Source organism: Acomys minous (assembly GCF_964271855.1).
Source record: "Acomys minous genome assembly, chromosome: 15".
NCBI classification, from domain to species: Eukaryota; Metazoa; Chordata; class Mammalia; order Rodentia; family Muridae; genus Acomys; species Acomys minous.
In genome coordinates this window covers 74,766,885-74,780,364 of record NC_140497.1, presented here as the reverse complement: position 1 = coordinate 74,780,364, position 13,480 = coordinate 74,766,885, and the positions used below count along the sequence as shown (strand labels likewise).

Sequence of the window (13,480 nt, the reverse complement as noted above, 5' to 3'; positions counted from 1 at the left end):
CTTAAAGTCTCCAGGGAAGTAGATTCTCCACAGCATCCCCTGGTAACCTTCTCCAGGGTTTTATCAAGGGCTTGGTAAGGAAGTTCTGATGTGGAAACCAATAAAAATATTAACTTTATAAGCCTAGCTACAAGCACTGGAAAGGGATGTGTGTTTGGCGTTTTGCCGCAGTGGTGAAGGGACGTGTTTTCAAAACAAGACTGGACAAACAGAAGCCATTTGCCACCGGCAGATGTGCAAAGTTGATTCAAGAGAGACTGCCACAATAAACAAACTCCATTTCAACCAGAGAGCCATGTGGATGTATAGCATTTGAAGCAAATGTGTTTTATTTCCTTGTCAACTCCTACTTTTTGTTTCTAAGCGCGATTAGGAACCAAGGTAAACTACAGCTCTTAAATTCCCAATTGATTAGGTGGCTATGAAAAACCAGGCCTTAGGAAACGAATCTACATTTTTATGTTTCTTTTTTTTTTCTTCTCTTCTACATATCCTTTCCCACAACAATCATATAATGCTTTTAAAATCAGGAAAAATAAATTTAAAAGAACGAAAGATTTACACGACCTAGAGAGAAGCCAAAAGCATAGGGGAAAGGTACTTTTTTTTTTTTTTTAAAGAACAACTGAAATTAATTGAAACCAAGGCCAGCTTCTGGTGAAATTACTTGGAGAAAAGATTAGCCATCCATCAAAGGTGTTTTCCATTGGGAACATAATTCCACTAGCCTTTAGAAACTAATAAACGCGTGGAACCCCACGCACCACGAGAGCTCACAGTAGTCTCGAGAGCTCACAGTAGTCTCTCCAAGGAATTACATGTATGTGACGCCCCAGCAGAAAGCAAAGTGTCATGCGTCTATGCACACAACTCCACGGCAACACTAGGATCGGATGGATGGGGGCTGGGGATAATGCCAAAGGCTTAGAGAAAGAGAGGAATACACCCCACCCCCATGGCGAGGAAGTTTTAGGTCTCTCCGGCAACACAGAGCAAAGCAAACGTCAGCTGCAATTTCATTTTCAAGCTACCTGACAGCGGAACACACTCCTGGAAATCATTGCCTTGGATCTGCAGCCGGTGGGGGAGGGGCACGCGCGCCCCCTCAAAGTACTTTGGGGCCTCTCCCTCTAAGGGACCAATCCAGTAACATTAAGAAAGGCAAAGCAGTCTAAACTCCGCAGGGACCCTGGTGGGAAGTAATTCATCAAAATTAAAATATTTCACAGATCATTTCTTCTGAAGCGGTTTCACGCTGTCAGTCACCAGCAATCCTGTTGGAGTGGCAGCCGTGCGACCCTCGCCCCCACCCCCCACCCGACCCTCGCCCCCGGTGAGAAAGAGCAGGCCTAGAGTGTCAGGAGCCCCTCGGAGGGCGCCACCTGCCCTCCGCAGGCTGGCCAGGCGCCCCGGGAGACTTTCTCCAGGCAGGGCTTCTGGAAGTCTCCCACCCGCCCCTGCCCGAGTCCCTGCGCCCCGCACTCACCATCGCCTCCCGGCCCCGTGGGACCCCGTGCCGCCGCCAAGTTCAAACCTCGCGGCCACGGCGCGCGGAGCATCGGCGGCGGCTGCGCGCGCTCAGCAACCGGCAGCGGCCGCGCCCTGCGCCCGGGCGCGCGGCTCCCGCTCCGAATGCGGCGGCGGCGGCGGCGGCGGCCGCGGATCCCCAAGGCGCGCGGCTCTGATCGGACCAGTGCAGCACCTCCCGCCACGCCTCCCGGTCGGTCGGGGCCGCGCGCACGGGACCGCGCTCCGCCGCGCGCCGCACCAGGTAATCCCCCAGGAAGCGTCGGCGATTGGCCCGAGCTCAGCGCTGGATTTGCATGTCAATGGCACCAAGGGCGCCCGGAGGCTGGAAGACCCGGAGTGCCTGTGGTCCTTGTGGTGTTAAAAAGAAGGGACCCACGCGCACACCCGCCCTCGTCTCCTTGTCACTTCGCACCCTGAGGTGTCTTCATTGCACACGCCACAAACCAGTAGTAACTAACCCACGGGAGCCCGCTCCCGCTGTCTAGGGGCCATCCAGTTAGTAATTGACCAAATGAAGCATGATGAAGCAAGGTAAAAAGTTCACAGCTTTTTAAAAAGCTCGCATTACAAGGAAAATAACCATCCTTGCCCCCCCCCACCCCCCCTCAGTGGGCCCTCTTTTTAGTGGGTCATCCAGACAGATTGAGGTTGTTGGTGATGGGGTCCAGCTGTTAGCCCACCCGGCCCAAGCCCCCTTTAGTTTCCTTGAGTATCATTTCAGACCAAGGTAAGGTTATTTCAGCCATATGTTCAAGAGAAGTTTGCTTCCGGTTTCCACATTTTGGGCTTTTAAACAGTATATACGTTTCCATCGGTTCTGCACCTATAGCGCGGTTGCTCCGTTAAGCTTAAGGAAAACCTGGTGTTTTCAGTTTCATCTTTCTTCAAACAAAGGCTCTCCCAGCCTCTTTTAATGGAAGCTGAGAACCACCACCCCCCCAGCCCTCACCCCCGCCCCCTGTCCCCGCAGAGAGTACTTTTAATTGCTTTCACATGTCTCCTCCAGCGATTGTAACAGTACAGTCTGAAATTGGCTTTATTCTGACTCAAGCAGAACCCCTATGTTCAATTTCCGGGTTCCACAGCTATACGGGCACATAGACACCTGTATTTCACTAGGTGGCAGGCAGCTGGGCTACCGCCAGCTGGTACCATTTGCCTATCTATACTCAGTGAACTGTTTGCTGAGTCCTTAGGGGCTGCAGGAGCATTAGCAGCCACAGACCCCTATGAAGAAGCCACGGACAGCCTGCCCCCACTCCAAAAGGTATTATCTCTGTTAAAATAGTATTTTCTTTTACACGTGGCATCACAAGCAATTACTACCACATGGTCGCAGGTTAACCCACACTGTTGCTAGGCATCGGAGGCAAGGTAGATGATGCTGTTTTGAGTTCTAGAGGCCTAGGGGAATCAGTCCAGTGTTAGAAAGGGAGCTCTAGGAACTCCTAACAGTTTACAGAGCCTGTTGCTTAGGTGCTGCCATGTTGGAGAGGTGGTTAGGCTATGTCCTCTTTCTGTTTTTCTTTTTCTTTCTTTTCTTTTTTTCTTTTTATTTTCAAGACAGGGTCTCTCTGTGTGGCCCTGGCTGGCCTGGAACTCACTCTGTGGCCCAGGCTGACCTCAAACGCAGATCCACCTGCCTCTGCCTCCCCAGCGCCGTGATTAAAGACCCGCTTTACCACAACCCGTTCAGGGGAACTTCCCTAAGGTTGGAACAGAAGCCTCTATACCTGCATGAAACATCACTTTAAACCCACAAATCAAAACACACTTTGGGTCCAAATCTGACCACCCATACAGCCTGTATTGTATGTAATTCATCTCAATGACCAGAGAGGTCCCTGGGCTTCCCTTATACCCCGGGTCCTAGAGCAATACTTTTTCTTATGTCTGCGATTTAGAGACATCAGGTATTTTTAGAGATTTGGAAGGAAAGCAACCTGTCCCGTGGGACCCAAGGTGAAACATGAAGTGATGAAACCCCAGCCACAGTACAGAAGTTTATTAGTGTCCCTGCATACCCTGAGGGCTGGTTCTCCGACCCAGGAGCTTTCACTTCTGTAGTGGTCTCCCCTGCCCTGAGAGCAAAGCAAGCAAGGGAGCAGAAGTCAGCGCGCGTGCCGTGTGTCGGTGGCTGAAGTCCAAGTCTCTCACTAAGGATGTTCTCTGCGAAGTCACACTGGCTTTAGCGCCTGTATTAAACCTGCCTTTAGCAAGTATGTTTTAAATTAGAATTCAAGGCCTTTTATTGAGAAAAGATGAATGAAAGAAACCCACAACTTTAGAAAGTTACAATATTTTAAGATGAAATAATGGGGGGGGGGGAAGACAGCCTGCTTTACAAAAAGCTAGTATGAAAACTGCTCTGTGTACAGTTTTTCTTGAAGCAATGATTCCTTTAATATATTAATAGAGATAAAATTCATGTGCGCTGAAATGTAAAACTAAGCCAGGTGCACTGATGTACGCTTCTGATCCCAGCATTCAGGGAGGCAGAGGCAGGTGGATCTCTGTGAGTTCGAGGCCAGCCTGGTCTACAAATTGAATCCAGGACAGCCAAGGCTACACAGAAAAACCCTGTCTCGAAAAACCAAAAAAAAAAAAAAAAAAAAAGGAAGAGGAGGAGGAGGATGTAAAACTAAACAAAAAGGAGAACACACTTTTGCACTCTCTCCTCCTCAAAGCCTGTGATACTAGAGTAGACCAAAAAGACCTGAGAACCTCGGCTAGCTCCCTAGAGATGCTGAGGGGACAGGAATTGTGTGTACTGTGTAGGTGCTTGGCTGCCAGGGTAGCCACTATGTGCACTAACAGGTCAAGTCGGCTTAAACATTTCTACTTATAAAACCCAACTTTCAGTGTGAGGCAGATAAGACGGCCTTTAACAAACTACAGAAGATTACGTCAAGCCACAGTAGGCTTATGTGAGGGTCCAGTGAGATGGCTTAATGGGCAAAATCATCCCTTTGCAGGTCCGACAGCCTGAGTTCAGTCCCCAAAGGTGGAAGGCTCAAGGCAGGCATGGTGGCACATGCCTATAAATCCCAGCGTTCAGAAAGGCAGAGGCAGGTGGACCTCTGTGAGTTCGAGGGCAGCCTGGTCTACAAAACAAACAAATAAACAAAAAACAAAACAAAATTAAAAAACAAAAGCAAAAAAAGAAAGAAAGAAGGCTCTAGTCCCTAGTGTGAATGAAGTTTATTTTCCCATTACAATTGTTAGGTTCTTATGAGAAAGGACAAACTTAAGCTGGGCAGTGGTTGGTGGCGCAGGCCTTTAATCCCAGCACTCAGGGTTCAGAAATCCCAGCTTTCAGAAAGGCAGAGGCAGGCAGATCATTGTGAGTTCGAGGCCAGCCTGATCTACAAAGCGAGTCCAGGACAGTCAAGGCTACACAGAGAGACCCTGTCTTGTAAAAACAAAAAATAAAAAACAACAAAAAAAAAAGAAAGAAAGAAAGAAAGAAAGAAAGAAAGGACAAACTTGTGAAAATAAATACTTTTTTTTTTTTTTTTTTTTTTTTTTTGGTTTTTCGAGACAGGGTTTCTCTGTGTAGCCTTGACTGTCCTGGACTTGCTTTGTAGACCAGGCTGGCCTCGAACTCACAGCGATCCACCTGCCTCCGCCTCCCGAGTGCTGGGATTAAAGGCATGCGCCGCCACATCCGGCTCGAAAATAAATATCTTTATCAAACAAAAAAGATTACTGGCATATGTCCCTAAGGTCTAGATTCAGCACCTTCTATGAATTAATTCATGTTAATCGAACACATTTAATTAATTATATGTTTAAAGACTAGATACAGAACCATAAACAATATTTATTGATTTTTTTTTCTAATTACAATAGTATACTTTTCTTCTAAGTGTTTATGGGTGTTTTGCCTGCATGTCTACCTCTACACCATTTGTATGTCTCGTTCCCAAAGAACCCAGAAGAAGGGCTTGGATCCCCTAAACTGGAGTCAGAGACAGTTGTTAGCTGTCACATGGAAGCCTGGAATTGAGCCTAGGTCCTTCGGAAAAACTGCGGATGCTCTGAACTACTGAGCCAATCCCCCAGCCCCAATACTTACAAAACAGATGTTGTGCCTTTAAAATAGTAAACCGAATTCTACTTATAAATAGGCTGTCAATCGTTCATAGAAACTCAAAGTGCCTTTTTTTTCCAAATAAAAGTTATTATGTGAGAATTCTATGTGTGCGTGCTTTTTCTGCACACACGCGCACAGCAGGTCCTTCTCTCCCCACCGCTGTACAATGAATTCCTTGGTTCCTCCGCATGCTGTTCTGAGTATTTACACTTTTGAAAAACAATACCCATGTCTGTTGAATATTCTAGGAACTAAGAGTTAATGTCAACAGCATAAACCCAGGAAAGAAAATCAAAATATGAATTTACTGCTTCTTAGAGAAAACTTGAGGAAGATGGAAAACAGGCTGCTTTCTGAAGTGTTTGGGTTTTGTGGGAGCATCATACAACTTTTGGTATAATAGTCACTCTAATAAATAGGTTTTGGTTTTTTTTGTTGTTGTTGTTTTTTGTTTTTTTCCTTTGAGAGACAGCACAGCATGAAAACCAGACAACTTATCCCAGTGAGTAAAATGTTAAAATGGAAAGTGAGGAAACTCATCTAAGACCTCTTCAAATCTAAAAAGTGGCTTGTTATATAGGTAGTAAATGTAAGGGAGAGACAAGCATATTTTACAATTTCCCAGAGTCCGTTTGTCCTTTCCCCCCTCCTCTTAGCCCCGCTAGCACTGCCCTTTCCCCTAAATAATGCTCAAACTGAGAGCCTCTGAGCCCACTCCTTCTTTCATTCTTTCCCCTTACTTAAGGCATCTTCAACCCTTAGCCAGCTAAATCCTGTTTACAAAGGGCCCTCCAGGTGTTCAGTTCTATGGAGCCCCGGGAACAAGGGCCCACATAAAAGCCTTTATGTAACCCTGGCTGTTACCCAGAAAACCATGCAGGCTCTTGCAGAGGTCAGAACCCGAAGAAAAGAGGGAGAGAGGACTAGGTAGGCAAGGCTCATTCATCACTTCCTGCCGTGGTGGCCCCATGCAGCGAGCACGGTTAGCGGGAGCAGAGCTGGGACCCTGGATATAACCCATACTCTTTTAAACAGAAGCATAGGCTTAGGAAAGAGCAAGACAGTGACACTGGAGGAAGGGATAACGTAAGCCGTGAGGGACAGTTTCTGGCAAGGATGGTCCTTGTCCTCATAGAAATGACAGGTCATTGTCAACATCATGCAGGCTGTTAATAAGTAACAGTCGCCCAGGGTCAGCGTCCCCTAGTTTCTAAGGAGACGAGAATTGACAGCGTTCTTTCTGGGAACCTTGGTTCGGAGAGTTGAAGTTTATCTTAGAAACTGAAAGCAACCTGAATATTCATGTGAAAAATATAAATTAACAGGTAAATATAAATATAACCACAGAAAAAGGAAGGGTTTGAAGGCTAGGAATGGACACAATTCAGCTGGTAGAGGGCTTGTCCCAGCATGGATGAAGTTGGGGATTTGATCCCCAGCATCCTGGGTGGTAATGTGTCTATAATCCTAGCCCTGGGGAGGGGGTGGGGGAGGGGGAATAGGTCCAGAAATTCAAGGTCATCTTCAGCTCTATTACAAGTTCGAGGCTATGGGCTGGAGAGATGGCTCAGAGGTTAAGAGCACTGACTGCTCTACCAAAGGTCCTAAGTGCTATTCCCAGCAACCACATGGTGGCTCACAACCATCTACAGTGAGATCTAATGCCCTCTTTTGGTGTGTAGGTACACATACAAGCAGAACACTATATACATAATAATAAATAATCTTTTTAAAAAAAGTTCAGCTGGGCGTGGTGGCGCACGCCTTTAATCCCAGCACTTGGGAGGCAGAGGCAGGCGGATCGCTGTGAGTTCGAGGCCAGCCTGGTCTACAAAGTGAGTCCAGAACAGGCAAGGCTGCACAGAGAAACCCTGTCTCCAAAAAAAAAAAAAAAAAAAAAAAAAGTTCAAGCCCAGCCTAGGATACCTGAAATCCTATCTTAAAAAATTTTTAAGTGGTATAGTATAAGAACGTGCACACACACACAGACACAGACACAAAGAGAGAGACAGAGACAGACAGATCTCCATCTCAGCCTAAGAACTCCAAACTTCACTGACATGCATAGGCAAAATATATATTTGTTATCTGGAGTAAGTGGAGTGATTAAGAACATGGAGTGCGTGGGGCATGGTGGCGTATGCCTTTAATCTCAGCACTCGGGGAGGCAGAGGCAGGCGGATCACTGAGTTTAAGGCCATCCTGGTCTACAAAGTGAGTCCAGGACAGCTAAGGGTCATACAGAGAGTCCCTCCCTGTCTCAAAAAACAAAACAAACAAACAAACCAAAAAATTTGGGGTCACCACAATATGAGGAACTGTATTAAAGGGTCTCAGCCTCAGGAAAGTTGAGAATTCAGGAAAGTCAGAGGCATTTTTTTTCCTCCCACAACAGAGATTTCAACATTTTAGAACTCAAGTAGAAGGGCAAAGAAAGCCTTGGGGACCAGAGAGACACTAGAAGAGTTCTGGGTCCTGGCTGGAGGCTCTGGTGACCAGGAGAGAAAGTCAAGGACACATGCACCTGGGACACTTAGAGGGAGCTTGCTCTGTTTGTGCGAGGTTTCTGTAAAAGCCAAATGGGGAGTCCTAATCAGTAGGTACCTGGCAGCAGACACGGCTGTCCCAGCTGGGAGCACGCTCAGGGAGGCTGCAACCCAGAGACTAGGAGTATACCCTCACACACACACATACACACACACACACACACACACTGGAAGCATGCTCAGGGAGACTGCAACCCAGAGACTAGGAGTGTACCCTCACACTCTCCCTCCAACACACACACACACACACCCAGAGTGGGGAGTTGAGAAAGAGAGAGACAGAGACATCTGGACTTTGTCCAGGCTCCTTTCAACACAGCTGCTAGGGCCTAGAGGAGACCCTGAGTTGGCTGCTACTAAGTTTCTGTCTTCTGCCTAAATGAGATCTCCCAAAGCAAAATGCTCAGCTCTCTCTCCTGCTAGGTCAGTAGCATGATTTGTACCCAGCAAACAATCCAAGGGCTCCCCTGGTGCATCTGGTATCCACGAGTTTCAAAACCACAGCTATGATCACGCTGCCTTACAATGCTGTGTGTGGGCATTACGTTGGAAAGTGATTGTGTCAGGGAAGTATCACAGGGCTGGTAAGAGAGGTCCTAAGGCATGGCGAGCAAGAGAGAAGAAGCCCAATCTGACGGCCCCAGAGCCTCAAACAGCACGAGCCAATTGGATAGATAAAATAACTCGACTAGGGAAAGACCAGAGAGGCGGCTGGTGGACAGCAATGACCTGTAAGGCCATCAGTGGGATTTATATCATTTGTTGTAGGCGACAATAAAGTCACTAAGATCTTTGTCCCAGTCATGGCCTGTGTGTTGCAGGAGTCCTGCTGCTGCATACGGGGGGGGGGGGGGCAGGCTGAACAGTGAAGATGGCTGGGCTCACTGAAGATGGCCTTAGGTGTTAGCCACCAAGGTAGAATTGCATTCCAACTGAGCCAGTTCAGAGTGGCACGGACTCCAGAAATGGCACAGACGATTTGAGCTACGGTTGCAGCCCTTTCTGTGTGACCTTAGGCTTGTCACTTCCTTCCAGGGAGCATCCTGGCTCAGCCGTGAAACAGGAGCTTAACCCTGAACCTGAACTGCGTGGCTGCTGGTGTCTTAGATCCGATGTGTCATGGGAAGGCGCCTGGAGCAGTAGACGCATGTCAATCTTAGCTCCTGTTCGTGCTTACCATCATTGAGTTTTTATGGTGATTGTGTTGAATTATTATACTCGGCTCATGGTATTCGTGTCAATGTTCCTATTTCAGGAGCGAAAGGAAACCCACCTCGTGACGTCTCTAGCCAGAGTTAGACTTCTACCTGCAGTTCTGACAACTGAACCTCACTGGCTAGAACTGATCCTGCCAGTTTGTGCTGGCGAAAAAGTTGGTTTTCCTTTTCAACCTTGAAGCTCTGGGCAGAGTTGGGGAGAGCCACTCAGAGCTGCCACCTCCCACGAGAGGCAGCAACCTTCGGGAGGAAGGTGAAGTGTGCTTGGGACGTTGAAGGGCACTGACTCTGAAGAGGCATGTGATCTAGGTGGCAATGCGTGCTGCTGGCCCAAGGCCTTGCAAGGTAAAACTCCATCTGTGACAGGTCCTTAACAGCATGGGTTCACCTGGAGTGCATTCAAGTCCTGCTACGTCTTTATCGGCAGAGTATGCACGCGCTGGGGAGCGGAAGGCGGAGTGTGTAGGGCTGGACAGGACTGAGCCGGATGGTAGTCAGTCTCTGCCAGTGAGGAATTTTAACTGATGATGCCTAGAACACTTGAAGACTATAAAACATATATTTATATTTATATTATATGGTATATCTGGGATATAACCATTATTGGGGACTGTAAATCTTTAATTTTTCCCCCCAGAAAAAATATTCATGTTTCTTAGGATGTAGATAGTAATCCGGATAGATTTGGGGAGGAAGGGAAACACACTGATTTAGAGGTAGGGTCACTGTGACTGCTGTCATTGGTTTTCAATCTGTCTTTTTCTTTTTCTAAAGATTTATTTATTTATTATGTATACAATGCTTTGCTTGCATGTGTGACTGCCCACCAGATCTCATGATAGATGGTTGTGAACCACCATGTGGTTGTTGGGAATTGAACTCAGGACCTCTGGAAGAGGAGACAGTACTCTTTTTGTTTGTTTGTTTGTCTTTTGTTGTTGTTTTGTTTTGTTTTTAGTTTTTTGAGACAGGGTTTCTCTGTGTAACCTTGACTTGATCCACCTGCCTCTGTCTCCCAAGTGCTGGGATTAAAGGCATACGCCACCACCACCTGGCCGAGACAGTACCTCTGAGCCATCTCTCCAGCCCCCTCAAGATCTGTCTTTTAATGGTCATGGTTGTCATTTGGTATATCTTTGAGGACAGGCCTCTCTTGCCTCCTGCCCCTCTGACAGTCTCAAACCGTCTGTAGCTATCCAAGGCCCTGTGTGAAATGCATAATCTTTGCCTATAGCTGCCTCCACACACCGTCCTGCAGACATCCTCAGCTCCAGAGTCCACATAATCAGCACTTATTCTGACAATGCACGGTGTAAGTCACCGTTGTCCTGTGTCGGCTGTGGAGTGATGAGAAAGTGTGTGCGAAGGATGCAGTTGCGACACCATGGGCCTAACTCCAGTTGGCCTTCTGTTCTGTGTCCCTGTGTGAGCACCTGTCTGATGCCTAGGTGGGGAAACAACTCAAGAGATGAGCTGGGGGGAAAAAAAGAGAGTGAGAGATGAGCTGAGAGATAGATAGAAAGACACCTGGGCCAGGAGGCGATCTGGAGCGGAGACCATCAGCTTGCCTTGCGGGCAGTAAGGGCAAGGTTTAGAGCCAGGCTGAAGTGTCTGAGTCTAATCTCCTTTGATAGATGAGAAGAAAGCGGAGGCAGGTGATTCTCTGGAAGGCGGGCATGATGAATAACAAGATGACCTATACATATATCTTCCCTAATGACTGAAGGATCATGTTTCCCACTGCTGGCAGACCCATGACTCACTGCTTCCCCTGACTCATCAAAGACACCAACAATTACTTCAGAACTAAACAAAATAACAGCAGTGAACCAGTTACTGTCTAAAAGGAACCTGGTCAGAGATTTAGCGTTTCATATCTTTCCCTCCCGGCAGCCTTTTAAAAGAGACCTGGTGTTACTTTCCTCAGCATCAAGACACATGGTCTATTACGCATTCTTCCTTACCACCATGTACCAAGTCTTCGCTACATAGAAATACATAAGCTTAAGGCCACCGCCAGCAACATCGCCGGTCAAGATCAGTGTTTTAAGAATACCCACGGCTGCTCTTGACGCTTACACCCCTCACATCTGAGAAGTGAAACCAGGACTTGGCTCCAGGGAACAGTGCAATGGTTTGGGTCGGCGAGTCCAGTTTTCAGCTGTCTGTCATTGCCGAGCCCTAACAGTTAATGTGGCTGAGGTGTGGCTGAGGGGTACAGCCTTTGTCCAGCATGCACAGAGCCCTGGGTTCAACCTATAGGGCTGCACTTCCGGGGCCTCATGCATGCTGGGTGAGTGTCTTATGGCAGAACTGCATCCAAAGTCCCAGGACTGCAAAACATAAACAACAGCTGGGCGTGGTGGCGCAAGCCTTTAATCCCCAAACTCAGGAGGCAGAGGCAAGTAGATCTCTGTGAGTTTGAGGCCAGCCTGGTCTACAAAGCAAGTCTAGGACAAGCAAGGCTACACAGAGAAACCCTGTCTTGAAAAACAAACAAAAACAAAAAAACAAAAAAACAAAAAACAAAAAAAAGGAAAAAAAAGATTACCCCCATGGTGAAGAAAAGTAACTTCAAGAGAGAAATTTTTATTAAAAAGGAAGGTTTTGGGGGGTAAAGGAATTGGGGCTTTAGAGATGCAAGTGACATTGATGGCTGATCACAACTGAGATGTGAAATGGAAGGCGTACTTGATTTTTTAAAAGGGGTACAATCAGGTTTTTACCACCTACCTTTATTTGTAAAGTAAAAAACTTTCCACCAGCAGGCTGGCAGCCTTGTTGGTCTTAGAGGGCTAGCCTCTTGGGTTTTAAAAAGCAAAACAGAAGAACAGGCTGTGGCAGCGGATTCCGCAGTCTCCCTTTCTTTACTGACCTTAAGAAGCCAAGGCTCCGCCCCTTATTCTTTCAACACCTGCAGACAATGAACCTCTAAGAGCAATTCTAGCCGGCCCTGACTCTTCCCCAGTCAATTCTCAGGTCCCCTTTCATCTGCCTCACTTCACAGGTTTTAAGTTTATACTTTCATATGCAGATTCCTGCCTGAGGAAAATCTGCCTTTACTTTCTAGCTTATTTGTTTTTAAGCACAGCTTTCTCCTTGTAGGTGTCCAGGAAGCTGTTCCACTTCCAAGCCGGATGTCGGTGTTATTCCACATACCTCAGTGCGCTTGCCTAGAAACCAGAAGATAAAATGAGAGAGGATTTTTTTTTTTTCAGTTCTTGTAGCCTGCACATTTGGGAGGCATCCAAAGTGTGCTTATGTTGGCTGAAGTCACAAAAGGTCACAGACAGCTTGAGTAGATCTAACTAGATCTAGGGGTTTTTATTGTTGTTGTTGGCTTTGGTTTGTTTTTTGACAGGGTTTTTCTATGTAGCCTTGGCTGTCCTGGAGTAGCTTTGTGGACCAGGCTAGCCTTGAACTCACAGTGATCTGCCTGCCTCTGCCTCCTGAGCGCTGGAATTAAAGGTGTATGCCACCATGCCCGGCCTAACTGGGTCTTGACTGGCATTGCCTCAAGGGAGAAAACAGGCTGATAATAGACTTGCTCAGAAAGAGCTGAGCGACAGCCTAAGGCTTCCACACTGCACGGGCCTCCTAGACTTGACTTCCAGGCTGTACAATAACATCTAAGGTAGTGACCGCCAGCCCCACTCTATGGGAGGGAGCAAAGGCTTGAAGTAACTTCGAGTTACTGCATCAGTGAAGAGGGGAGAACAGGATGCTGGGTCCAAACCCAGGCTTTCCCCACCCCAGCCTGGGTAATGGGAAAACTCAAGAGATGCTGTAAGTGAAATTATGTCAACAAGCAGACAGAGTGTGTGCATCTCCTAGGGGAGGAGGAAGGTAGACAAAGACCGAAGCTATTGGGCACATCAAAGGGAAAACTACGCATAAATATAGAGATTTATAAGTTACACATCTTAAACAGCATGTGTCCTCCCAAGTGAAGGACACTTTGCCTGATTCCATCTACTTCCTGCAGAATCAGGTGACAGCTTTCAGGCACCTTTAATGACTCAGAAGGTTACAAGCTGCCAGCCATCCCTGGTCCTTCCATTTTTGTTCCGACTCCTATTTTCCTTTGTCTG

The 13,480-nt window shown here is 47.2% G+C and overlaps 1 protein-coding gene across 4 annotated transcripts in view; it reads right to left on the bottom strand.

Annotated features, from left to right (window-relative positions):
• Positions 1-13,480, bottom strand: part of SHROOM3 (shroom family member 3) — a 297,712-nt gene that overhangs the window by 67,369 nt on the left and 216,863 nt on the right. Inside the window, exon 1 of one of the 4 annotated variants that reach the window (XM_084760170.1) lies at positions 1,487-1,636. The exons of the other annotated variants lie outside the window; for them this stretch is intronic. The gene's annotated coding sequence lies outside the window, so the exon portion shown is untranslated. Of the gene's footprint in view, positions 1-1,486; positions 1,637-13,480 lie in introns of those variants that run through there. 4 annotated transcript variants of the gene reach the window in all.